The 26,011-nt window shown below is 33.7% G+C and overlaps 1 long non-coding RNA gene across 1 annotated transcript in view; it reads left to right on the top strand.

The window, feature by feature from the left end:
• The window catches only part of LOC108660807, a 14,948-nt gene continuing 4,151 nt past the window's right edge, over nt 15,215-26,011 (top strand). The window contains exon 1 of the long non-coding RNA XR_001926498.1: nt 15,215-15,410. This is a non-coding gene — a long non-coding RNA (uncharacterized LOC108660807). The remainder of the gene's footprint in view (nt 15,411-26,011) is intronic.

Genomic DNA, 26,011 nt, shown 5'->3' with positions numbered 1-26,011 from the left:
TCATAAAAACAAGTGCCTTAGGAACAAGCTTTTGATAGATTGTCTTCATGTTGTGACATGTGACTATTATTGATTCATGCACTACCACATTGTGTTGATATATATATATGAATACATTGTTGTGTAATGATATTGACTCGGCTATGTACGAGTAGGAAGTGCGCATAAGCCGATGATGACCCGGTTATGTGCTAGTAGGGAGTGCACATAACTTGGTGATGACCTGGTTATGTGAGAGTAGGGAGTGCACATAACCCGGTGATGACCTAGCCATGTGCGAGTAGGGAGTGCGCATGAGCTGGGAATGATGATGATGGGATGGTGTGCATGATGATGATGATGGGATGGTGTGCTTGATGATGATGGGTATATGGTTGTACATGCAAATATGTGAGCATTCTATTTGTTGAAATTTGGGAGTTTACATGTGTTACATGTTGCTATTGTTATTTTAGCAAGATGACTTGTTTTAAGGGAAAAGGAGACTTTTTCCTTGATGTTCTTATCTTCGCTGCAACGAGATTCATTCTCTCTGCAGCGAGAAACTTTCTGTCCATTTTACTAACTTGTGGGTTTTGTTATATTTTTCGATTCTTTGGTACAATAGTTGAGTATGGATCTTTTAAGTGATTTACTCATGAGGGGTTTACATGAGGGGTTCTACTAAGAACTAGAACAAATTGCATTGTTTTGAGAAAATGAGTGCATCATGATTTCGATAAACATTCCTTATGGTATGCTTGTTCCCTTCTTGTTCACTCACTGAGTTTATGCTCATCGCTTTCAACTTCATATTTTCAGATTCAGAGACAGCCGGTAACTAGGATGAGGTGTCCTCATGGGCTTGTATCCATCTTTTGGTAGGTGTCTCGACATTCAGTAGCTATACATTCGTCCGAGTCTCTTTTTGTTATGTATAGACGAACCTAATGTGAATTATTAAGATACATGTGTAGACAGTGTATATACACTTGTTTGGTATGCGAATATGAAGTGGCAATGCTGAATATTATTTTGATTCTAAGTTATGATATATGACTTAATAGTTTAGGATGGAATGATGAACATGTCAGATTAATAGGCTTGCTTGGGCTTAGTGGACTACGTCCATTGGGCCCATACACCAGTCATGACCCAGAATTTGGGTCTTGACACCTTGGGTGATTTAACAAAAGTTTCTCCATCTAACTTGTAACCTATCTTTGGCAGACTACCTAAGTAGATAGCCTGGTCTCTATTATTTACCAGGTCCATTGCATATCTTTTAGTCCAAATTCGTTTCTTCTACACTAGAGAAGTGATGACATTCCCATATGGCAGATTCATCTTGTCTCCTGTACAGGTTCTTCTCATCCTTTCAACCATAAATTGACCTAGATTCAAGGGAGTAGCATTGAATGCATGCTCCATTAGCCATAAGTCCTGAAGGCTAATGTAGCTAAAATTGCCACTTCTGCCATGAATGTTTACTACTATAAAGTAATGCAAAATCTTAATTTGAGGACTGGTAATCAGTCCGACATTACTTTTTAAGGAGTATTTTTCTTTCTTCCCTGTAATTATTTCCCACAAGGAGGATGGGTCATAATTTTTAGGGAATTCAAACTCTCTTTCTTCACTTTCGACTTTAAGTAAATTTCCTAGGTCAGCAGCGGTTACAATAAACTCCTTTCCATTTAAAAACACATTCAGGCCATCATCAAGATAATTAGTAGAATCTTCAAGTTCCTCATTTCCTAACGCAATACTTGCATAAAACTCTTTAACCAAACTGGCACTGTAGGATTGATTCTTAAAGGTACTATACTGCTTTAGTTTTAATTCCTCAAAATAATCAAATAAACTTGTCTGAAGTTTTGGGGTTTCATTGAAACTATCCTAGTCAATTTATTTTTCACAAGTAATGGGGGCATTCTCTAATTTCTTGTATCTATCTTCATGTACTTTGTTCTTAAACTTAAAAGATGAGGTGTTACCTTTCTTAGATGATTTTTCCTTCTCTTTCTTTTTCTCTGTTTTTTGTTCCTTTTCCTTCTGCTATTTTCCAAAATTTTCACTCATTGATGCAGACCTAATTTTCTGTTTCTTTTTCTGTATTTATGCTTGTATGCCTTTTTCTAGTGGCAGTTTTCCTTTCTTATTCTCAGCAATCTCTTTGGTCAAAGAGGTTTTTGCTATTTTGGATTTGAGAGAATTCTGATCGAGGGCTTTTAGAATCTGAGTGGAAGCGGTTTCAGTTTTGGGTGGGTTAGTTTCAGAGGAGAGAAAATGTAGGGGAAATGAGTTAACAGGCAGTTTAATTTCTCTAAAAATCGTCTGTCTCCCCTTTAAATATTGTCAGTTTTTCTCCTATTCAAAATTCAAATTTTGCCTCATATTTTATTTTTCATAAGACAGTATTTTCTACCCATTTTCTTCACTCGGTATACTGCTTTTGTTTACTATTTTATTCTTTTTCTTTCTAACTTAACTGAGTCTTATTATTTAAAGTGACAGAACACTCTTAGTTAACTAAGTGTCTCTCTTAGTTGACTAAGTGCCTACTGTCTTTTTGAGAAAATTTTAAAATTTTTCCTAAAGCTCTTACATACTAACCATTCCTAAATTTCTTCTAATCTCACAGAATCTATCCTCATTTAAAAGTTTTGTTAATATGTCAACTAATTGATGTAAAGTATTTACAAATTCAATTTTAATGTCACATTTCACTGTGTGATCTCTAACAAAATGGTGCCTAATCTCAATATGCTTAATCCTAGAATGCTGCACAGGATTTTTTGAAATGTTGATTACACTTGTATTGTCACAATATATTGGTATGTTATTCATTGACATTCCATAATCTTTTAGTTATTGTTTAATCCACAAGATTTGAGCACAACAGTTGCTTAGAGACACATATTCTGCTTCAGCTATAGACAGAGCTACTAAATTTTGCTTTTTGCTGAACAATGACACAAGCATACTACTTAGAAACTGACAGGTTCCACTAGTACTCTTTCTATCTGTTTTGCTGCCAGTAAAATCAGCATCTGAATATCCAACTAAGCTAAAAGATGGTTCTCTAGGGTACCATATGCCTAAAGTTTATGTGTCTATGAAGTATCTAAAAATTCTTTTAATAGCAGTCATGTGTGATTCTTTGGGTTGAGATTGAAAACGAGCATATAAACACACACTGAATTGTATATCAGGCCTGCTGGCTGTTAAATAAAGAAGTGATCCGATCATACCTCTATAGAGCTTTTGATCAACATCCTTTCCTTTTTCATCTAAATCAAGTCTGGTGGATGGGCTCATTGGTGTACAAATTGATTTCATCTTTAGCATATCAAACCTTTTGAGCATGTCTTGAGTGTATCTGTTTTGATTGATGAAGATTCCTTTCTCACTTTGTTTGATTTGAAAACCAAGAAAATACTTTAGCTCACCTATCATGCTCATCTCAAATTCTCCCTGCATTTCTTTAGCAAAATTGTTGCATAAAGCCTCATTAGTTCCACCAAACACAATGTCATCCACATAAATTTGAACAATAATTAAATCTTTTAAATATCTTTTGATAAATAATGTTGTATCAATACTACCTCTAACATAACCTTTTTTAACCAAAAATTTTGAAAGCCTTTCATACCAAGCTCTAAGAGCTTGTTTCAATCCATACAAGGCTTTGTGAAGTTTGAAAACATGATCTGATTTTTCAAAGTCTTCAAATCCTGGTGGTTGATCAACATACACTTCCTCTTGAATGAATCCATTTAAAAATGCACTCTTTAATTCATTTGGTACAATTTAAAATTCATAAAGTATGCAAAAGTAAGCAACAACCTTATGGCTTCAATCCTAGCAACCGGTGCAAAGGATTCATCATAGTCAATTCCTTCCTCTTGGTTGTATCCTTGGGCTACCAACCTAGCTTTATTTCTAACTACATTCCCTTGTTCATCTACCTTATTTCTATACATCCATTTTGTTCCAACGGTAGGGTGGTTTATAGGCCTAGAGACTAATGACGATACATGGTTTCTTTTGAATTGATCAAGTTCCTCTTACATGGCCAATATCCAACTTTCTTCTTTTTCTGCTTCCTCAAATGTTTTAGGCTCAATTTGAGATAAGAAAGCTAAAAACACACAAGTCTCTCTTGTTGCTCTCCTAGTTTTAACACCTTGTGAAATATCATCTATGATTAGTTCTTGTGGGTCGTCTTTTGCATATCTCCAACTCCTTGGAAGGTCATTATGCTGATTTTCAGTTCTTTGCAGAGTTTCTATAGGTGGAGGTTCTGTTTCTCTACCTAAGGTATTTTCTTCACTATTTTTCTCATCATCTAAACTCATTTCTTCCATTTGTCTTTCAAGGACATCCGTATCATTTTCATCATCAAAAATTTCCTTTTGTAAGGTATTGGATTCATCAAAAACTACATGGATGGATTCTTCAACCATTAAAGATCTTTTGTTGAAGACTCTATAGGCTTTTGAGTTTAATGCACATCCTAAAAATATATCTTCATCACTCTTTGCATCAAACTTACCTATGGACTGTTTTCCATTGTTTAACACAAAACATTTACAACCAAAGCTTCTAAGATGACAAATATTTGGTTTCTTACCTTTGTACAGTTCATATGGAGTCTTTGATATCATGGCTCTTATAGATATTCTATTAAGGATATAAGCTACTGTATTAACAGCCTCTGCCCAAAAGTATTTTGGTAGATTATTCTCACATAGCATAGTTTGAGCCATTTCCTTCAAGGTTCAATTTTTCCTCTCTACAACTCCATTTTGCTGGGGTGTTCTAGGTGCAGAAATATTATGATCCAGCCCCTTTTCATTACAAAAATTCTCAAATTCTTCTCCTTCAAACTCACCTCCATGATCACTCCTAATACTAACTATAGTTAGTCCTTTTTCATTTTCAACCTTCCTACAATGACTTATAAATGCTGGTAGAGCATCATTCTTATGAGCAAGGAAGTAAACCCAAGTATACCTAGAGTAGTTATCAACTATTACAAAGCCATAAGATTTTCCTCCTAGACTAGTTGTACTTATTGGGCCGAATAGATCAATGTGCAGTAATTCAAGAGGTCTAGATGTGAAAACAACTTTCTTGGTTTTAAAGGCTGTTCTAACTTGCTTTCCTAGTTGGCAAGCATCACATATTTTATCATTTTCAAATTTTATATTTGGCAGTCCAACAACTAGATTTTTCTTACTTAATTTTGACATAGTATGCATGCTCACTTGTCCTAGTCTCCTATATCATAGCTAGCTATCATTTTCAGCATTTGCCACTAAACATATTTCACAATTCATTTCAAAATCTTCAAGAAATACAACATACATATTCTTTAATCTTCTTCCTATAAATGAGACTTTATTAGTGCTTATATCTATCATTTCACACTTATTTGAATCAAAGCATACTTTAAATCCTTTATCACATAATTGACTAATGCTTAATAAATTATGTTTCAAGCCTTTAACTAATAACACATGACTTATTTGAGTTTGGGAGTTCTTACCAATCGTTCTTATACCATGAATTCTACCTTTTGAATCATCACCAAAGGATATGGTTCCTTCCATTCTTTTGTCCAACTTAGAAAATAGCATTTCATCTCCTATCGTGTGCCTTGAGCAGCCACTGTCCATATACCAAGGCTGCTTCTTCTTGAGTTGAGCTCTTGAACATGTCTCCTTTAAGTGCAGCTTAACCTACAAGACAGATTTTCGGTTTTTCTTTATAAGTACCCGTACCTTGATGGGTCCTTGATTGTTAGTTGTAATATAGGATCCTTTTGGAACATATATTTTTCTTATTTTCTGTGTGCTTCTTTTCTCAAAACAATCATATAATAAATGACCAATTTTATTACAATTATAGCATCTAGATAATGCATTAGCAGAATTTTTCTTGTAGTAGACATTTCTTTTTGAAGTTTCATTTTTCAAACTTTTACGAGCTGTGTTTTCATCAAGTGTTTTTTGCAAAGCTTCAGACTTATTGTCCAACTCTAATTTTAAAACTTCAAAATCTATTTTTGAATGTTTTAACTCAACTTGCAGAAAATTTCTTTGCTCAAAAACAGAATTGAACTCTTTTCTTATCTTTTCCAAATCATTTTCAAGAGATGCAGTCTTTTTCTTTAAAGTCTTGTATTTCGAAAAGAGTTTTTCAAATTCATCATAAAGGCACTCATACTCATCTTGTAAATCATCAATAGAAATATCACAAGGGGATGAGGATATCTCAGATTCATTATCCCGTGCCATCAAACACAGGTTTGCTCTTTCCTCAGCTTTTTCTTCCTCACCTTTAGAACTTGATGTGTCATTGTCTGATCAAGCAGTTGCCACCATTGCCTTCTTTGATTTCTTGTTTTTCTTTAGAGTTTCATCTTTCAGCAATGGGCATTCGGACTTAAAATGTCCAGGCTTCTTGCATTCGAAGCAAGTTAGCTCATCTTTTTTGTTGGAGTCATTTTTGTTTCTAGTTCTCCATGAAGAATCTTGATCTTTTCTAAACCCTCTTCTAGCCAATCTCCAGTTTCTTTTGCCCATAAGCTTTCTGAATTTCCTTGCAACTAGTGGCAACTCTTTGTCATCATCACATGATAACTCTTCCAACTTTTCTTCAAGAATGCTGGCTTTTAGTGCAATGCTCTTTTTCTTTTCTTTTGCTTCCCTCTTATCTTCTTCTTCCTCTTCCTTGAGTTCTAGCTCATGAGTAAAAAGAGAACCATAAATCTCATCTAGAGTTATAACATTTAGGTCATTGGCTTCTCGGATTATGGTCACTTTAGGCTTCCAATTTTTTGGTAGCCTTCTAAGAAGTCTTTTAACAATCTCATGCTCGGGAATTGGTTTGCCAAGTTGACTTAATTTGTTTGTGATGTTTGTGAATCTATCTAACATGCTGGTGATATCTTCACCAGGCTCTATGTTAAACATTTCATAATTATGGGTCAATAGGGCTATCTTGGACTCCTTGACTTGAGAAGTTTTTTCATGGATAATCTGAAGTTTATCCCACACCTATTTTGTTGTAGTACAGCTTGAAACTTTATTGAATTCGGTGGGAGTTAGAGCACAATGCAATGTGTTGATTGCTTTAACATTGGTCTAGACCTTTTTAGTTTCAATGTCAATCCATTTAGACCTTTGTTTAGGGATCATCTCATTTGTCACTACATTTAGAGTTGAAGGAATAAATGGTCCGTCAGTTATGACGTCCTACATCTCATAATCAATTGTCTTAATATATATTGACATCCTAATGCTCCAATAAGGATAGTTAGAGCCATCAAACAAAGGTGGTTTGTTTGTTGATTGTCCCTTAGAAACTATTGATTTTTGTAGAGCCATTTGGATCTTCCCAAGGGTTTTAGACCTTAATAACAAGGGTTAGGCTCTGATACCACTTGGTGGTCCCAAATAAATGTGCTAGAGGGGGGTGAATAGCACTTTTTAGCTCTTGACAAGATGAGGAACTAATTTGAAAAGCAATGAAAATAAAAACAGAGTAGACAACGCGCAGCAATTTAGAGTGGTTCGATCTAAGACCTACATCCACTACCTTGATTATCCAACCAAGGATTTTCCAAACTAATCCACTATGAACCGGTTAAATTCACAAGCTTTCACCAAGCTTTACAATGACTTTTACCAGGCTTAGCCAAAACCTTTCACAATAGTTTTTACCGGGATCAACTAAAACCCAACACCTAACTTTTCAAGGCTATGTTAGAACCTTAACACAATCAGCGATCCTAGCTTGAAATAATCACTTAGAGTGACTTACTCACTCTAAGAATACAAAGAGAAAAGTGAAGAGAGTGTACATATGATCACAAGGTTGATCTAAATGGAACCAAGTGAAGTGAAGCTTACAATTACAAAGATGAGAGTTGAGTGCAGTAAATGAGCAGTGCATATTTGAGAGTTTTTCAGCTCTTTTTTTTGTGTTCTTGGAAGCCTTCATTACATTTCTAGTCGTTGGAACCCTCTTTTATACTTGGAAAATTAGCTCTGATGTGAGTTAGATAGTTTTTGACCGTTGGAAACAGTTTGGTAGCAATTTTGGCTGTTAATTTGTCTTCTAGTGCACAATTCAAAATTTCTGGCAGAATGCTCTTAGTCGACTAACCGATATCTTAGTCGACTAAGTTGTCTCTGTCTTCTGATCCTAGTTTCTGGCAGTGTGCACTTAGTCAACTAACTCATTCCTTGGTTGACTAAGTTGGTTCTGTTTCTCAATACTCTTCAGCCCGTCAACTTTTGATTTAAATCTCGGCTGACTAACTTTTCATTAATCGACTAAAGGGCTTCTGTCTTGTTGATCAATTGTGACTTCCTTATTCCTATGCTCTTTGATATGTGCATTTGAATGATTGATTAGTTATTGCATACAATATTTGTCCTGCACACTCAAGAGGAGATATTAGACACAAATGAATGGGAATGTTTTATTATCATCAAAAACTAATGGAGCCAACAAATTAGACTTCTATAGTGAAAGATATGCTCGAAATACCGAAACATGTGTAGTGAAAGTCTACACCTTGGATGCATTATTCTTAACAAAATATCACATTTTTCATAGCACACCTACAAAAGCAACAAACTAACTTAAATAATAGCTAAACTTAAAGCAAAATATCATAAAATAACTTAAAGCAATTGAACCTAATATAATTAACTTAAATAAAATAAATGACTAAAAATAACTAATACTTAAACTAAATCTCAAGAACTTAGACAAACTACACCTAAAATTGTGACCAAATAACTATATAAAATAGAGCTATCAGTCGATTCTAGAAAGAGGCAGAAATAGGGCTGAAGAAAATGCACAAGTCTGGCCATCAAGAATCATTACTTGGAAGACAACATGTCGATTCTGGAAGCTTTAGAGAGAAAAGTCATAAACTTGGAGAAAAAACAAGAGATGGGGAATGGATAAGGACGGAACGCCTAAAATTAAATTTGAATTTTCAACTTGGCACCAAATTTTTAGAAGAATCGACACTAAAAGCACAACATGTCAATTTTCAGGAAAAACAAAAAGGTATAGATTTTCTAGAAATACAAAGAATCGACACCTCAAGCAGAACATGTCGATTCTACATGGATGACAAAAATGAGACAATTGGCACAAAGCACAGCAATTCTTTTTGAATCTTACTCCAATAGGCAAGAAACTTCCACGCATATAAATACCCATTTGAGAGACATTAAAATGAGAGAAAAAAAGAAAAAGAAGAAGAGGAAAACAAGAGAAACATCATTCCTTTTTTAGTAGAGAGTGTTGAAACCAAAAAAAGCTTAAAGTTCCTTCCTTTCCAAAGAGAGTGAGAAGGAAAACCAGAAAGTTTATTCCTTTCCTCATTTCTGTAACTTTTTGAGCTAAGATATTATTTCATCAGTCTTTATTTCTCATAAAGTTCTCATCTTTTTGTGCTTAATAGCTCATCCACCTTGTTAAGAGGTCAAAAAGATGAAATCTTTATAATCCACTATTGTATTTGGTTATACCTCTCCAAAAAAGGTGGTACTGGTTATACCTCGGTTGGAAAAGGTAGAAAGGTTATGCTTTAACCTTGAAAAGGCAAAAACTTTGTGAAAGGTTATGCTTTAACCTTGAAAAGGCAGAGACTTTTGAAAGGTTGTGCTTTAACCTTGAAAAGGCAATGACTTTGTGAGGTTATGCTTGTTCCTCTCGAAAAAGCAGTATTTGTCTGAAGGTTATGCTTACTCCTTGAAAGACAATTTATTAGTGGATTCAAACGCCTTATGCTATAAAGGGAAATGACATAGGCAACTAAGGCCAAACCTTTATAAAAATCTGACCGAGTATTTTTTATTTTCTACACATTTATTTTCAGCTCATACTCTGTTTTTTGTTTCCACTGCAATTTCTAAATATTCTCGTGACTCTATTTTAAAGAAGGAATTTTTTCTTGATAACCAATTCACCCCCCTTTTTGGTTACATTGCCTTAAGCCTATTACATCTAATGAGAATAAAAGGAACAAAATTGAAGACCAATGACAATCACTATGTTAGGCGTTGAAAAAGATGTAAACTAACCTTTTGCAAAAACACTCAATCATATGCTTAGATGATGTCGGTGTTTTACAAACTTCCAATTTTCATCTCCTTTAAAGTTTGTAAAACACTGTGCATCATCTAAGCCTATGATTTGTTCTACAGTCTTTGTCTGTTCTCCATTCGAAGGCTTCATTGCCAACTGCACTAATAGATTTTATGGACCTAACCTACCTACTTGAGAATATTTAGCAAATAGGGAATTCGCAACAATATGAGGTTTTTATTTACTAAATAATCTCGAGTAAGTCGATTAAGTCCATTGAATCTAAGAGTGATGAATTATGCTGTACTCCTTGAACCCAAACTCCCTGACCTCAACACAAATAAAAAGAAAAAGGCTTAGTCCAAACAACACTAAGAAATTAAAAAAATTATCAATTAATATATACTTAAGCTTTTGGCATGATTCTAGATGACTTGGTTGATTACAAGACAATGAAACTTTATTATATAAATGATAATAATAAGAGTAAATATATAATAAGTAACAATAAATATCTACAAATGCAACAAAATAATAAAGTATAAATTATTATCTTAAGTAAATTAATTAAAAGTAATTTTTTAGTTTTGGTATATTACTTTTTTCTAAAAAAACTAAGAACATACTTTCATTAATATTGAGGGATAACAATTTTCCCCTCCATCAATTATAGAATTTGAGATAAAGACACACCACATGGATATTGGTCAATATACCCTCTCATTACAAACAAACATACCCCCCACCCTCAATACTCATACAAGGTGCCCACAAATGTATACCATTCCCTTGTTGGGATGAAAAATAGCCAAGAGCCAATATCAATCTTCCCTACTTTTTATACTAACACAATTAAGCATTAAACAAAATCTCCATTACGAGCATGTACAAAACATACCAGCACTTAAAAACCCCTTTACACAACATCAATAAACATCTTATACCCATTCCATCTAGCAAGTAATATCCTTTCTTTTCAGACAGAACACAACATAAACATCAAAAAACAAAAAAGACATGGAGAAAAGAACATATCGTTAGTGGCTAAAGACTTGCCTTTGCATTTTCTACTTTCATCAGTTAATGAAAGCCAAACATTGAAAAAAAAGACTGAAAATGAAACATAACAAAAAGGCTTGCAACAACTAATTACTTATACCCTGTTTGGCTAAAACAAAGCAATCGGTTATTTTTCAGCAACAAAGCCAAATGGTTGTGGTAAGACATAACATAGGTCAATTTGCTTGCCATAGCGGCAAAACATGAAGCAAGCAATCACAAAGGAAAAACCCTAGAAAAAATATAAAAAACCCTAGGACAAGAAAAACCTTAGCAATTGAAAAGTAAAAAGAAACCTATTCTTCTACAAGTCGCTAGCTAGTCCACTAAAAAAGTCTACTTCTTAAACAATCTACTTTCAAAATGAATTAAGGTTTAGAAATATATCAATTTTTAGACTACATAAAATTAAACATACTTAGATTAACGATTGAGAAGTGGATCTATGATGAGGGATGGTGGGTTCGCGATAGGGTGTATGTGTCGGTGAAAGGGAAGGGTAGAGGGTCGGTTTAGGGCCAAAATGGGGTTAAAGACACTAGGAGGCAGGGAGGAATAAATAGAGAGAGAAAGTGAAAAGGTGGATCTGTGACGAGGGAGGGTAGGTCTACACAAGGGAGTGTGGGTTAGTAAAGAGGGAGGGAAGAGGGCTCGGTGACACTAGGGGGAGGGGTAGGGTGAAGGGGACGAAATGTATTTCATCTAAATTTTTTTTATAGTGAATTTTTTCTTCACTTTTCTACTTCATAAATGTGCTAAGGAAGCTCTATTTATACATATGAATGCTTTTGGAGCCATTAAAAGCCTTTAGAGACTGAAAATGGTTATTTCTTGCTCGTAAAAAGTGTTTAATGGCTATGAGGGATTGCTCCCTTCCAAGGAAGGATCGATCCCTAAGTTGTAATTTTGAAAATTTGTGAGTGAGGGATAGATTGCTTCAAAGGGGAATTTATCTTTAACAACTAGCAATGGATCTTTTCGATTCTATGTGAAAAGGATTGATCCTTAAACCCTAGGGATTGATTCATGTAGCTTTGTTCTTGAAAAATACTTTATTTTGAACCTAAATGAATGTAAAATAATTAGACAAATGTGATAACTCTATAATATAGAGTTATTATGCCACATTTTGATTATTAAAAAAAGATAAGTCTTTCTGTTTTTAAGCAATTTTAGGTAGTTTTTATGGTTTTCATTATTAAGTTTAGTGCATGTTGAACTACTTTAATTTGAGTAATTTTAGCTCAGTTTTATGTTAAAAGTTCTAATTTGAGCTATCACTTCTTTAGTCTTTGTTTTGAAGGTTCTAAAGTGCATAAAGATTCATAAAAGTGAACCACGTAAGGATGGCTAGGTTGTAAATGTTTACTGAACATGCTTTGGTATTTTAGGCATCACTCGCACTACAAAAGTAAAATTTATGAGATTCTTGGACCAATGGAAATCTAAGAGAAAGGGCTACAACTTTAGTGTTTATCACTTTGTTCAGTTTTAATCAGATCATGGTCAAAATCCTTGTTGAATGAGCACTACAGCAGTTTTCATGGACTGAACATGAGGTATTTTGAGCATAATGTGGTATTTTGAGTATAAATCTCACTCCAGAAGTCCAATGGATGTGATTCTTGAACTATTGGAAAATTAAGAGGAAGGTCTACAACTTTTATGTTCACCACTTTGTCCAGTTCGAACTGTAGCATAAAGAAACTTGTCAAGAAGCAAGCGCCGCGGCACAAGCCCGATATCTCAACATTCAATTTTAGTGGGTTTTTTAAATTCTAGGGTTTTGGGGGGTCTATTTAAGGGGGCTTTTGAGAGCAACTTTAGAAACAATTAAGCTAGGGTTTTTTGGAGAAAAAGAAGTTATCAAACACGCAAGAAAGCTAGGAAAATCAAGGAAGAGTAAAGATTCAAGAATTAACAATTCTTTGTTTCTTTCTCAACTTTTGTTTTTCTTTAACTTTCTTAGACTTGTTTTGATGGATAATTTTCTTTGGATTATGTTTTTATTTTTCAGCATGAATTAATTTACTTTTTCTAGGATTATGGTAGATTTCAGCATGTAATCTAAATATTTGTTTCTCTTTTATTTATTATGAATGGGTATGGTTTTGTTTATTCAAATTTGTTCTTAATACTTTTGATTCTCTGGCTAGCAATTAATAATTTGTGAATTTAAATAAGACTAACCAAAGTAATTTTAGATTAGACTAAGATTTGAATAGTGCATGTTTTACGTCACTTAGGTGATCTGATTCGCAATTAGGGTAGACATACACCTAAATACCATACATAGCCAAATTAGAACACTAGCTTAATGAACATATTTAATTAATTACTATAGACATATAGTGACTCAATTAAGTTAGGTATTTGTGCAAGCATCTGAACGAAGACTTGTACATAGGTTTGGATTCTAGGTTAGCAAAACCACTCATGAATATAAATATTGAGAGAAATATATGTCAGATGAAGTATTGAATGAACCCATAATCATAGGTTTTAATCTATTACCTGTCTCTAGTGAATTTTTACTTTTCGTTAATTAACTTAGTTTTTGATTGAATTTAATTTTAATCAATTTTCTACAAAATCGAGTAACTTGAATAAGATTAATTTGTCATAATTTTAGTACTTAGTGAAGAATTAAGAGCAAATCCTTATGGGATACGATTCTAGACTTAGAGCATGTTTGGCCTGGCTTTTTTTTAGCTTAAAAGCTATTATAAAGCTCTTATGAAGAATAATAGCTTTTAAAATTAAGTTAAAGCTATTTGGTAAATTTACTTTTTATAAGCTCTTTTTTATAGATAACTTGTTTGGGAAAAAAATTTATATAAACTCTAATTTTGGTTAAAATTACCATAAAGGGTATTTAATAAATAACTTTCTATTAACCACGAATTTCTTTGCTCAAAATAGAAAAAATGAACTTTATTTTTTTTCTATTTAAAATAAAATTTTGAAAATATAAAAAGTATTTTTATATAACATAAAGTTTATAATTAATAATAAATCATAAAAAAAGAGTTTCACAAATAATTCATAGGTAACACATAATTCATAAATAACTCATAAATTAACTATTTCTATTTTTCATCAATGCAGTAGCTATTTGGTTGCAAACTCTACCCATGTAACTATCATCCAATGCTCTTCTAGAAGCATATGAACCCACTTCTTCATCATTACTTCTTTCTTCTTGACTTTCAGGAATATAATTGGGATTACGATCACATTTGTCAAACTCCTCATCTATAACACCACACTGTCTAAAGTAGTTATGAAGTGTTATTGTTGCAACAATAATCTTTTCTTGTTTTATCAACGAAAATGGCTTCATATCACGTAGAATATGCCACTTATTCTTCCAAACTCCAATTGTTCGTTCAATGACATTTCTTAACGAAGAATGTGCATGGTTGAATGTTTCTTCTACACTGCAGTACCCTGTATTTTGATACGGATACGGTGGCTAATAAAGTTTACGGATGCCAACTAAGGTCAATTACCGAGTTAAAAAGGGTAATTCAGAAGTGAACCTGTGAAATCTCGATCTCCATATACACATAACTAGGAGTAGACGCGATAATGTGGACTAGGAGTAATTTCGTAATTTCTCTTGGTGAGCTCCTATGAGTGGGTTTTTTTTTTATGCTATTAAGGTCTAAATAGGCCTAAGGAATGAATGAATGATGTTTATGATGGTAAAATAAATGAAGAAGATAAAAATAATGATAATTTCCACGGTAGGGGTAAAATGGTCATTTCACATCTCGGGTCTAAATTTTTATGTTTTCGTGAACCCGAGTATTTCTAGGCTATTATGGACCTTGCCTTAGTGTCAAAAGAGTAAAAAATTGCACAAAGGATGAGAGGAAGACAAAGTTACCATGTTAAGGGTATTTTGGTAATTTATGTGAGAAATGGATAAACTTTATATATAAATATCTAAAGCTCCAGCAAATTTCAAGCAACTTCCAACAATTCTTCTTCTTCCTCCCCTCTCTCCATTTCATGTTTTCTTCATCTTCCATGGAAGCCTCCCATGGTAACCCTAAACCTTGTGTTTTTCTACACCTTTTCATAGGGTTTTTCATACTCTTTCTCTTCTACACCTCAAAAGCCCTTAAAGGTCTTTCCTTGGTATATTTTCTCACTAGCTGGACGGGTGGAAAAAGAGAGGGAGATTGTCCACAATAGCTTGGAAGCTTTTGAAAAGGAATTCAATTACAAAAACCACCAAGGTGAGTAATGAATTAGGTTTAATTTTGAAGTTGTTGATAATGGTTGATGATTAGAGTGGTGAGTTAATCTATTGTTGAGATTGTTAATCATTTTTAGAGTGACTAGAGTAGAGTAAACAAATAGCCACTTAATGGTAATTGGGAGCTAGTTAGAAATAACTAGCTGAACTTGAATTAGGAAATAGCTTTTGAGAGTGTATTAATGCCAATTTGGGTTGATTAAGGTGCTATTGTGTGTGTATAGGTTCCAACAAGGCCTCACATGTCCATTTAAAGCATTAGTTGAGGCTAGAGTCAAGCAAAAGAATCAACAAGATCGGTGAGTGAACTTGCATCAAAGTGTTTTTGGGAAATACATATGTGTTGGGATGAAGCATTTAAATGATTTACTTGGTTTTCATTAAATTATGCATGGGAACAAGCCTTTGATAAAATGTTTTGATGTTGTGATATTATGAAATGTGTAAAAAGATGAATCCATGTGCTGCTATATTATGTTGCTGTGTATATATATGAATATGTGTTGTTCATTGATGAATAATGTTGTGTGATAATGATGACCCAGCTATGTGCGATGTGGGAGTGCACATGAGCTGATGATGACTCGGCTATGTGCGAGAAGGGAGTGCGCATAAGACGGTGATGACATGGCTATGTGCAAGTAGGGAGTGCGCATAAGATGATGATGATGAGCCGACTATGACGATGAATGAAGTGGGGTGGTGTATGTGTTTATATATGCTTATATATGTATATGTGATAGAAAGTTTATGATTATAATATGTGATTGAAACGAATAATGAGAAACTTGATTATTGTCAATGTGTTCACTTTGATGTGCAATATGATAGGAATGGATTTTGTGGCATGTGAAAACCCCTTAATTGTCATCTACCCTAAATGTCGCTGTAGAGAGAATGCATTCTCACTACAGTGAGAAACGTTCTGGTGGTGGGGGCACAAACCAACCCTATTTCTCGCTGCTAAGAAGAAGAATTCTCGCTGTAGCGAAAAACTCTCGGGTAGACCCGAAATTTAAATGCAGTTCTTTTATTTTGACAACGATTTTGACCACCTTCCAGTCAGAACTGGGCAAAGTGGTAAACATCAAAGTTGTATCCCAAACTCTTAGCTTTCTAATGGTTCAAAAATTAGTTCAATTGAACTTCTGTAGAGGGAGATATGTTGGAAAAACCGAAACATATGCAAACTAAGACTGTTTCTCGCTGCAGCGAGAAACTTGCTGTCTTGCTTGCTACCTTGCTTGATTTTGATATATTTTTCACTCACTTAGCTTCATGGATTGATCATGGGTTCTTGCAACACTATGAGGTTATTAATCAAAGTTTTAAATGAGGGGTTTTTTAATAAGAAATTAAATCAATTGCATTGTTTTTGAAACAAGTGCATCATGATTTCCAAGTTCTCCTTATCGATTGCTTGTTCCCTTCTTATGTTCACTCACTGAGTTTTATATTCATAGTTTTAAACTTCATGTTTTCAGATTCGGAAGCAATTGGGACCTAGATTGGGTGTCCACATATGCTCGTCTTCTTGGTAGGTACCATGGCATCTCAGTAGCGGTACCTTCACTTAAAGTCACTCTACTGACGGTTGAAAGTCTTTATCTGTGTACATTAATGTAATGTAAACTGCTAGGAGTCATGTTATAAATGAAGTATGTATATGTTGGATTGATGATGATGATGCCCTTATGAGACAGCAATGAATGACAGTACTTAGAGATAATACAAAAATGAATATTTGGTTGCTATAAAATATTATTGAAACATTCATCGTTGAGAATTACAACACATGGTTTTAAAAATGATGGATGGAATGAGGAATAGGATCTCATAAAGAGGCTTGCTTGGGGCTAGTGGGCTATGCCCACTAAGCCCATGAGTCGGTAATAGCCCGAAACTTGGCCTATGACAAAGGTGGTATTAGAGCCCTAGGTTTAGTCGAGTCCTAAGAATTCTCATGTCAGTCAGTGGAGTTGTCGGAGTTAATGTAGAGTCTTGTTTATGGGTTGTGACTGCAGCATAAGTCATAGAAGGAGGCTATATGAACTTCTATTCTTAGTAACCTATTATAGTACCTCGTACCTTGATATGGTGGCTAATAAAACTTACAGATGCCAATTGAGGTTAATTATCGAGTTAAAAATGTGATTTGGAAGTGAACCTCTGAAACCTCAACCTCCATAGACACGTAACTAGGAGTAGACGTGATAACGCGAACTAGGGGTAATTTCGTCATTTCTCATGGTGGGCTCCTAGAAGTGGATTTTTCTAGTATTATTAAGGCCTAAATAGGCCTAAGGAATAAATTAATGATGTTAATAATGGTGAAATAAATGAAGGAAATAAAAATAATAATAATTTTCACGATAAGGGTAAAATGGTCATTTTATATCTCGGGTCTAAATTTTTACATTTTCATGAACTCGAGTATTTCTCGACTATTATGGATTTTGTCTTAGTGTCAAAAGAGTAAAAAGATTGCACAAAGGATAGGAAGAAGATAAAAGAACCTTGTTAAGGGCATTTTGGTAATTACGTGAGAAAATGGATAAACATAAGGCATAAATATCTAAGTTTCTAGGAACGTCTTCAAATTTCCAGTAGATTCTTCAAGCTTCCAGCAACTTTTTCTTCTTCCTCACCCATCTAATGCCATTTTCATTCCACCTTCATGAAAATCAAATTTTTCACGGGATTTTTCCTTGTTTTCTTTTCATTTCTTTTCTTTTCCTAATTCTTCATTCTCCTAACTTCTTAGGCGCTGAATTTGCAGCTTCTAACCCCAATTTCCAGCACATCTAAACCCTAAGAAAGAGAAATAAAAATCTCTCCTTGTTTCTTATACTTTCTATTTCTACTTCACTTTCAACAACACTTGGATTTTTGGTTTCAAATCTTCATTTTCAAGGTTGAAAGGTATATATATTTCCAACTTTTGAAATTTTTGAATTTATGGTTATATTTTCAGATTTATTCCTTAATTTCTTCAAATTATTTTTCTTGGAAAGATTAGGTTTTTGTTGATCTTCATGCCTTCAAGCTCATCCAGGTAATGAAATTTTAAATTATAGTAGTTGGCCAAATGGGTTTGTGAATTAGACTAGAAACTTAGGTTAAATGTTAGGTTAGAGGGTAGATTGCCTAATGTAAATTCATTAGAATTATTAGATTTAATTTATGTCTTAATTGAGGTTGTTATGATTTATTGATAAATATAGGTTTTAATGGTATTTTGGGACTACTTGGATTAGGACCTCTTTGGTGCTAGTTTTGTCAGGTGAGTGAGCTTGCATTTCAAAATGTTTTGGGAAAATGTTTTCATGTTTCAATGAATCATTTGAGAATTTTATCAGTTTTTGCTTTAAAATTTCCTGAGAACAAGCCCTTGATAAAATGTTTGATGTTGTGAAATGTGAAATGTGTAAAATGATGAATCCATATGTTTTTGTATAATGTTGATATATATATATATATATATATATATACTATGTCATAAATGGTACCATTGTGTGACAAATGCAACCGTGCATTTGCGGGGTGAGTGTGCACTTGCCGGTGATGACGGTGATGAGGGAGATGGATGGTGATACTGTCCGGCTATGTGCACGATGTGGTGGAATGCACATGAGTTGGGTGAGATGGGATGTCCGGCTATGTGCACGATGTAGTGGGATGCACATGAGCTGGGTAAGATGGGATGTCCGACTATGTGCACGATGTGGTGGGATGCACATGAGCTGGGTGAGATGTACATGATGAATCTTGAAAATTTACCGTTATTTGCAAATTGATTTTATTGCAACTAGAAACATTCTATTTATACTGCCTTACTTGAATAATTGCTGGAAATTTCCCTTCTTTCCAATTTCATGCTGAATACGGTTCCTTCATCATTAAAAGATTTTACAACCAAGGGTTTAACGGAGGGATTTTAATAAGAACTTGAACTTAATGGCATTGTTTTTAAATAAGTGCATCATGTTTTCTAAACCATTCCTTGTCATTGCTTGTTCCCTTCCTATGTTCACTCATTGAGTTTGTACTCACGTTTTTAAAATTCATGTTTTAAGTTTCCTGAGTTAAAAGTGATTGGATCCTAGGACAATGTGCTCCTCCCTATCCATTGCTCGGTAGGTTTACCATGACATTAAATGTTAGCAACCGTGACTAGAGTCACTCCGCTGATGGTTAAGGCCTAATTATGTGTATATGAATACTTGAGGTGAAATACTAAGATTCATTTGTCAAGCTATATATTTATATTATGGTAGATGATGCCATTATGAATGCATAATTGGGTTTTATGAATTGTTTTCAAAGGGACTATATTTGAACATTATGAATCTTTGATTTTAAAGGGATATGAATTACTGTATAAGATTATACAAAAAGACTTGCTTGGGCTTTGTGGGCTGAGCCCATTGGGCCCTTACGCCTGTCATGGCCCAAAAATTGGGCTGTGACACCTACCTTTTTGCTAACATTATGTAAAGGTCATAAGTGGTGCCGTTGTCGGGGTTTGAGATGCCACCCTAGACACGAGCTGTTGTTGGAAAGATTTTAAGCAAATGCTCTTAATGAAAGGTTAATGTAATAACAAATCCCTCTGATTAAAGATGGAGGAAATTGGAGTTGGACTAATAGGTCTGTAATGACTTTTTCATTTAATGGAGTTATAATTTAAGCCCATAATTGTCAATGGGAAGAAATTGGATGACATTGGATCATTATTGAGGTCAATATAGAGGAACAATTTTACGATAATGGTAATAAGGGGTGCACTTTGACTGGAATGAATAGTGATGGTTGTAATTTACTTGGAGTGTATAGATCTAAGTATTGAGGAAGGTGTAAACTGATGTTTATGTGCACGAAGGTAAGTGCACTATGTTAAATGAGCTTGTCATGCCCCTATAGAAATGGTGTGGGCTTTTGAAATATTTTGTAAGCGTATAAGTGTCGACTATGTTCATAGCAGCTTGGATGGAGCTGGTTTCGATTTTCATTAAGTAATTGCAAGATCCCAAGGTTCGATTTGAACTATTATGGTTTATAGTTATAAGTACATGAATTAGCTTAAGGGTGAAATTCAGTGACTATTATAACTGATCTGTGGTCATCAAGTGACAGGTTGGTAAACAAACCTGCTATAAGGATGAGCTTGAATTTTGCTATGCTTAGCATAGAGCCAAAGGATCAAAGGACTATGTGTGGATTTAGCAGTTTGAAGTTAAATGACTTAGAAATGATGAATTTATTCTAAGTGCCATATGGAGTTTTATATTGAGATTGATATATGAATTGCTTTAAAGATCAATTTAAAAATCTGTTTGGTTTAATATGCAACCTATGATGTAAATGATTAGTCTTGAATGTGACTTTTCCAAAGGTAAGGGACTTAAAACATGTGGATTTTCGGATATGCTCTAAGAGGAAGCTTCTGTGTCCTAAGCTTAAAAAATTTTGATCTTATGACTACAAAAGCAAGATACAAAAATTTAATGAATTGTCTATCTTATAGATGTAATTGGTTAATAATTGATGAGTAAAGTCAAGATCTCAACACTAAGTGGTGTACAATTTGATATATGTGTATCTAAGAGTAAATTTGGAGATCATTACTTAATCAATTTGCACTAAATGTTATGGTAAAGTTATGTGAATGCTAGTAGTGAAGTATGCCCAAAGTGAGATATGTTAAGACTAATGTTTCGATCGTAAACTTGTGATAGAAAGTTAGTTTTGCAAATTGTGGTTTTTATGACCATGAAATATATGGAGGTTACCAATATGTAAGCATACACTCGAAGTTGTATATCTTGTGATTTGCATTCATCGTATGGAAGGAGATATTCCATAGAAGGATTTGGCCTAATTGGTGATTACATGACTATAAGCTTGGTATGAGATTGAGAATGCCCTAACATGTATGAGAAGTGTGTTGCGAAAGGCTGAAAGTCATTAAGACGAATGATGGGTGAAACATAATGCTGCTATAACGAGCATAAAAATCTCATAGATAATCAATGCAATTATATTAAGTTAGTTTGGTTCGGTCCAAAATAAGAGTAAAGACATCTTGAAAGATCTTAAAATAATGTTCAATGGGGTTAATGAGCTAAATGTTATCGAATATATATTAAATTGTTAAAGTTATGCGTGGCTTTAAAGATAAGCCTTTGATTGTTTGAGTCGTCAATAAAATTCTATTAAATGATGTGTTTAAGCATTTTGGAAGTGTATTGGAAAACATAAGAATAATATACTAGTTTGACTTGCTATAAGAGGTCGAATTTGGATGGCCATGAGTGGCTTGTGAACAATCAAATAGTGTAAAGTATATGCTCATAAAGGGAGCTATGATTTGTAGATAAAGGTGGAACTTTAGAATTTCATTGTCATAGTTATTAGATTATATTTTGTATTAAATGATATAGTGTAGAAAATCAATGATGAGATTGTGTTCAATGCTTTAGGCCTTGTACTGTAAGTTATGGACATGTCTCCACCTTGTGAATACCCTGATGAGATAAATTCAAAAGATTTTTCACAATGAGAAAACATTAAAGCTCAAAGAGCAAATGGCTATATAGTCAAGTTGGGCTCGTGACTGATATGTCACATAAGTATGAAGATATGATACAAGCATAAGTATATTTGGAAATGCTGGTTTGAGGCAATGATTATCCTACCGTTTTGTGGACCCAATGAGGTTCTGATCTCGACATAATTGTAGACGTAAGGCATAAATTGTGAAATGTGCTTCCCCCAAGTTCCAATTTATTTTGAGTAATTATCAAGGTAAAGTGCCTGATAAAGATAGGCAAAGGTGGAATTATGCTTTAAATGTTTAGAGAAAAAGGGTGACATGGTTTGATTAAATGATACTACCCTTGGTAAGGGAATAGAAATACGCTATGAAAATTGTAGAAATCTACTTAGAAAAGAGATGATGATTCGAGTATTTATATATGAGTAAAGACTTTGGTAATGAGCTATGACCTAGAAGCATGATATTAGAATATGAATTTTGGCTAAGAAAAATCAATTTTTAAGACACGTGGTGCTTTGAGGATGGTGCCAATTAGTGGTCGATCCTGGTATGAGAATAGAATATTGGGATCAGGTTGTGTATTCACCACAAATGATGAGCATGATCTAACCAACTATAAGAAGAATTGATTCTAAACGTGATTGTTGGTTATTTTGGTTTTACAGATGGCTTATTGTGCTTGATATGCCTAAGGCTACTCGAAGTTAAAATTTTTGGAAAAATATATATGTATGTTTATATATGTTGCATAGTGGTACAAAAAAAAAACTCATATGGAGTTGGTTATAATTTGATTCGATGATAATATTCTATCAATGGTTATAGTGCTAGACAGTGATTAAGATGATTTATCGATGATTTTGGCAGTGAACAAGTTGATTATAATGTTGTTAGCTTAAAAGTAAGTGTTTATACTTTTGGTATAAGTTCCTTAATTTCTTATTATATTGTGATCAAATTTGGTGTTTTGATACAGCCTGAGAGGCTTGGCATATGAACTAGCTTAATTGTAAGCTAGAATTTGTTAGGCTGTTATGAAGTACCCAAATAGAGAAGTTTGCCATAGATTTAATTCTTTAAAGGCTAATGGGATATAACGTATGAGTACTCGTATAGCTTCAATATAAGGTTTTGACTTATGGAGATTTGGGTAAAAGTTTATAGCTGATGCGTGAAGGTGTGCATTTGAATTCGTATAATTAAAAGTGTAAAATCTGCCTTTATTGGTATAAAGCTCATGATTCAAAATGAATGATTATGGATTTAATTTTCTAAGGTAAAAAGGACTAAAATAAGTTAATATCAAAAAGGTCTTAATAGATGATTCTTAAATTTTAAAGTGCACTTAAGGAGAGATAAATGTTTAATTTGATCTTCAGATTGATAAACTAATGAGGCCATGAGATCTGATGTTTGGAGTAAATTTGAGAAATATCAAGTTAGATATGTTGTAGGTGATTGATGACGAGCAAATTAGCTATGACATTGGAAATATAGAAATGATTAGTAATCAAAATGAGACTTGGAAAAGGAACTTTAAAGGAAAAATTTTAAGCAACTTTAATCTTGAGAGGCTGAGTTATTGATTAAAGATATTGGTTAAGATTATAAGGGGGTATGTGGAATGTCATGATTTATTGAAATGCCTTGTGGTATAAGTTGAGATTTATCTAGTGAGCACTCAATCATGAAAGTATTGGAGTTTGTTTTTGGGAATATGATGACTAATGGTTACTAGATTTGAATCATCTTTGATATTAAAAAATAGATGAAATGAAAAAAGAGCGTTTGATCCTTATGTATTGTGAAATACTTAAATGGAATTTGTATGGGAGAATGAAAAATAAAATAGAGATTGGTTGACAAATTAGACCCATAGTCAATGTTGGAATAGATGCTTGAATATTGGAAGGTTTGATACAGGAGCAAAGTAAAGGAGTTGCGGATGGTTAAGTAAACATGCATAATTGATGATTTAAGGATGATTTGATTGAGGTGTGACTAGAATTAATAGCTTAGTTGAATTCTCTTCATAAGATGAAGGATGATATTGTTTGATCCAACAAAAGTAGTACACATAACTATATACTATGACATGGTCGAGTTTTCTATAAGATTGGAAGTCGATATGATGCATAAACCAAGATTCTATGTTAAGAATTCTCGACGAAAGTGATGTCGCAGAACTTTAGAATTTTGATTATTCACCCTACGTCGATTTGAATTCGAAGATGAATTCATTTTTAGTGGGGGAGACTGTAGTACCCCATATTTTGATACGGTGGCTAATAAAGTTTATGGATGCCAACTAAGGTTAATTACCAAGTTAAAAAGGGTAATTCAGAAGTGAATCGATGAAATCTCGATCTCCATAGACACATAATGCAACGACCTCTCCTCGGTCTCTGCCGACGTCCAAGACTTTCGAAAAAGAACCGCCAAGTCTCGAACAAGCCTGTCTAGAATTTACTCATTAATCCACTACATTCAATCACCATATAATATTGATACTTTCATATACTAAATTGAACCATAAATATAAAAATCAATACAAACTTTTTCCTTTTATTCGTAAGTATATATATTAAAATTTATAATCTCCAAATTAATGCTTATATAAAAATTTAGAATTCGTTTACAACTTAATAAATAAAATGCTACGACTTGACCTCTAACAGCAGAGCGACTCGAAATAAATTGCTAGGAGATGCCTTTACCTATTCACAGTGAACCGAACGCGTCACTAACTACACGATAGGTTGATCCCTATTTACAAAAGGGGATAAAAAGGGTTGTGAGTCTCATAGACTCAGTGATAATCATTGACTCAGCGAGTAGGGCATAGATGGGAAACAAGTAAACGACAGATCAGTTGAATATAAAAATGCAAGATTATAAAAGCAATTCGTTTCAAACGAGGGTTTGTGCCTTATATAAAAATCAAGAATTTCTTATAAAGTATAAATAATCGAGGTAATAAAATTTTTCGCATCAAAATATATTAATAATCATTTCCGAATCAAATCAATAAAATTTAGCAAACTCCCACGAAACCAAATAATATTTAAAATCATGCACAAATCATAACTCGCCCCATATGCGAGGAATTACAGATTCATTTCACAGATAAACAAATAGGGGAGCTGCGAAAAACAGTTTAATTCCATTTTCACCATGCAGAGAAATATAATTCATAATATTAAAACTTATTTCAACTTATATAAAACCATTACATTTTTGTCAAAAATAAACAACATGGCTTATGACTTTCTTAAAAACTTGACGTGTGCCAAAATTATTCCCATACTCGGTTGTCAAGGATATCTTGGCTTGGGGCTATCCCAATCGAATCCGCCAAGGCTGTTAAAAAGTAATGTTCGCATAAATCATATTTTTATTTTGAAAACATAGTCATTCCTTGGCATTGGCTGAGTTCACCCTCACGTGGTGGTTTTGCATGAAGTGAACTCTAAAGTGTTAACCTCAGGAGCTATCCACCCACACCTCTCATACTGAGGTAAGATATAACGGGGTTTACCATGCCCCTCTAATAGGCTGATCCACGAAAACCCGCCCACTACAGTAAGCTAATTGATATCCACCAAATCAATAAAATTCCAACAGCATAACGTGGCAATTATTTTACAACACAACATGTCAAGGCAAAACAACAGTTTATACATTTTCAACACATTTACCAATCCAGCCAATCATGCCCACATTATCATAAGCCATTCGATTCAAAATACAATTTATAACGTAACAAGTAGTAGTCTCCAATTACTCTTGAATTTCTTGGTTAAAATGAAATCACCTTTTAAAAGAATTCAAATTTGATTTTCAAGGGGATATTTTAAATCTTTCTCAAAAATATCGGTCCCCATATCATGTTAAAACTCTCTTTTCGTAAAATGTTCATTGTAAATATTTGCATGATATTTTGTATCAAAATAGCATGGTGAATATGTAATAAATTTCATGAATGCACACCACACAAACAATAAGGCACAATTTCCTTTGAT

This window comes from Theobroma cacao, chromosome 2 (genome assembly GCF_000208745.1).
Source record: "Theobroma cacao cultivar B97-61/B2 chromosome 2, Criollo_cocoa_genome_V2, whole genome shotgun sequence".
NCBI lineage: Eukaryota > Viridiplantae > Streptophyta > Magnoliopsida > Malvales > Malvaceae > Theobroma > Theobroma cacao.
This window is presented reverse-complemented; position numbering and strand designations above follow the sequence as displayed.